Consider the following 3,119-nt stretch of genomic DNA (forward strand, 5'->3'; position numbering starts at 1 on the left):
TTATGAATACACCGGAAATAAAACCCATGAAAAATACTGGGTATTTTTAAAGCCGGCGCTCAAGGAGCAACTCAATGAAATCAATCCCAAGGAAGAAAGTAAGAAAAAGTGGGTTTCTATATTGAAAGAACTGCAGCCAGATGGCGTATAAAGCTTTGAGTGTAGGCTTTCTAAAATAAAATTTCGGGAAGTAGGACATTTTGTTCAAAAGGATATGCAAAAGTAAGACATTTTTCAATCCTTAGTAGGACAAAAAGTAGAACGATCAATTTTGTTTAAAACTTTATTCAAAAAAATCCGGACGTCTTAATTGAAATTTTCAACTCTGAGATGGTTAGGAGTGTATTCGAAAAAAAAAGCAACACTTTGTTTGTGAACTTGTGAATGCATGGATAGAAATTGGTGAAGTTTTCTGAGAAGCTGCCTTGTAATGGGATGTTTATTTGTGGAAATTTTTGTGATGTTCTGTTAATTGGTTTTTAGATAGCATCTAAAAATTGGTTTTTTCACTTTTATTTTTAGGCATCTGCCATCTACTATAATATATACTATAAACCATCCTTTTCTAAATCAAGACTATTTTTATTACGTTTTCTATTTCCTGAAGCTGGACCTTCAAAATTACTCATAATTTCTGATTTGGTCGAAGTTATGACAAAAACAACATAAAACGGTCGCATGTGGAGGCAGTCTTCTTAGTATATTTAGCCATGCATCATGCATCGTGTGAATCGTTATGAAACACTGACCGATTTTCTCCTTGATTATCTCCGAAAAATTCAAGCGAGACTTGTCAACGAAAAGTTTTGGGCTGGAAACCTGCCAGATGCCAGCTAAAGAGTTCGATTTGCTGTCCAATATCTTTATTTATTAAATATCGCCCCACTACACAGTGGTTTAAAACTCGAAAAACGTGATCATGGGCTTTTTGAAAGCCTAATTGTCAAAATAGCTTTATGGTATGTTCTTCAATGTTTCGTCATTTTAAAATGCGCTTATTTTATCGTAAATTTTTTCCCGAACAATTCACCTATAAGTGAGATAATTTTTCTATTTTTTGTAGTTATGATTTTATTACTATGACGTCTTCAGAAAAGTTATAGATCATCAAATTTTAAGAAACTTTGTTGAAGACGTTAAAGCTCTATCTTTTGAAACAACATGTTTAAAAATTATTTTTTCAAAAACTAACCTCAAAAAACGAAAAATTCGTATAACTTATTTCGAAGCGAGTTTTGAGACACACTTTGTATGAGAGAGTTGTGACAATTGTAAAACTACACAACTTCATTGAAGGTGCACATTAGAAAGTGTAATCTTTCAACTTTCATGGACGTATAGTTTGATTTGTATGCATGAGGTTTAACTACTAAAATAATTTTACTTAAAGATGGTAGATTGGCAAATTTCAGCATTTTTCACACAAAAATAGAGATAGATAGAGCTTTGACGTCTACAACAAAATTTCTTAAAATTTGATGATCTACAACTTTTCTGAAGACGTCATAGTGGTAAAATGATAAATACAAAAAATAGAAAAAATATCTCACTTATAGGTGAATTGATCAGGAAAAAAATTACAATAAAATATGCGAATTTTAAAATGATGAATCATTGTAGAACATATTATAGAGCTATTTTGACAATTAGGCCTTCAAAAAGCACATGATCACATTTTTCGAGTTTTAAACCACTCTGCACTAGTCCAAATATTTTGCGCACGATTTGACTTCCGTTTTATTTTATTTTATCAGTTGTCAGCATTTCTACCTTGTCAGCCAGACGAAACAGTCGGAAAAGTTTACCTTTTTTATCACTTCCCCACAATCATCTTCACTGTAATTCAAATTTTAGCTCTCTGTGAGGTCCACTAGGATTCCGTAAACGGTTTACCTTATGAACCTTGGTCGAATAGTTGATTTCCAGCTGTTTTTGGGTCTTCAACCGGGATTTTCCTGGTTTTTTCCTCGATCATGTCTTTATAAACTTCAGGTTATTCTAGAATTTCGATTTGGGAGTATTTGAAGACAGAATTAAATAAAATCTTTTCTAATATTAGAAGCACTTTAAAGAATGGCCGATTTCATTCAGCAACAACAAGAGCTCGAGTAGCGCTTTTACGAACTTGAATCGTATCCCCAAGTCTTTGAGGCGGCAACGGTTTTCATAGCTTGGTAAACGGAACGGTTCATGTGGTAGGACGTACCGCAGGAAGCGCCCCGCTGAATAGCCTCGATTCGTTAAGCTCGGTTCTCGTAGAAAGAGCATCAAACAGCTGGCACGTACTCGTGAGTGGAACTTAACATGCAGAAATACTTTTTTTTAAGGCAGTACATTATTTTAAAGTCTTAGGCCATGGGAATTAGGAATCCAAGGTTTCTAGAAGCCTTGTCGACAACATAGTTCATGTGAGTCTCGAACTCCAGCCGTTGATCGAGGATAACGCCAAAATTGTTAGTATCGCAAATTATGATGATAGTTGATGACTGCTTCATCTACTGCCTCACTAGAGTTGACGCTGTGATTACTGGTAACGAAGCGGGATTTTGACTCGACGACCAGATCTGGTTGTTGTAGATGAAGCTGCATCGTCTCTATACTGGGAGTTATTCGATTCATCCTGGGCAATGTAAGCTGCTTTGAGGCGATCCACTGATAATTATGTTGATTGCTTTCCCATTGACTAAGATGATAAAGTACTTGTTGTTCCGTTTGGTAACCTCATGTAGACCATTATAAGGGCGAGAAAGAGACGGTCAAATTGAATCGTTTCTCACAAATACAAATTCGCTGTTGTTGAGGTCGGAATGAACAAATACGCTGTGGTTTCCATGCCAAGAGGTGTTCGGTAGATGTATGTATCACATAGTCGCAGGCAATGTTTTGAGAACCTCAGGTTGACTTCTGTCACTGGGAAGCTCCGAAGAGTTCAAACGGATTCCGGAGCGTAATACCATAGACCATTTTGACTGGCGACGATTTCAAATCTTCCTTGTGCGTCGTTCATATCCCAAGTGAGTTATCGGAAGACTTTCCGTCAAACGGTCAGTTCTGTGGTACAGGATAGCTGCTTTAAGTGTGCGATGCCACCGTTGAATCAATCCATTAGATTGAGGATG

The sequence above is a fragment of the Uranotaenia lowii genome, chromosome 3 (assembly GCF_029784155.1).
Source record: "Uranotaenia lowii strain MFRU-FL chromosome 3, ASM2978415v1, whole genome shotgun sequence".
NCBI classification, from domain to species: Eukaryota; Metazoa; Arthropoda; class Insecta; order Diptera; family Culicidae; genus Uranotaenia; species Uranotaenia lowii.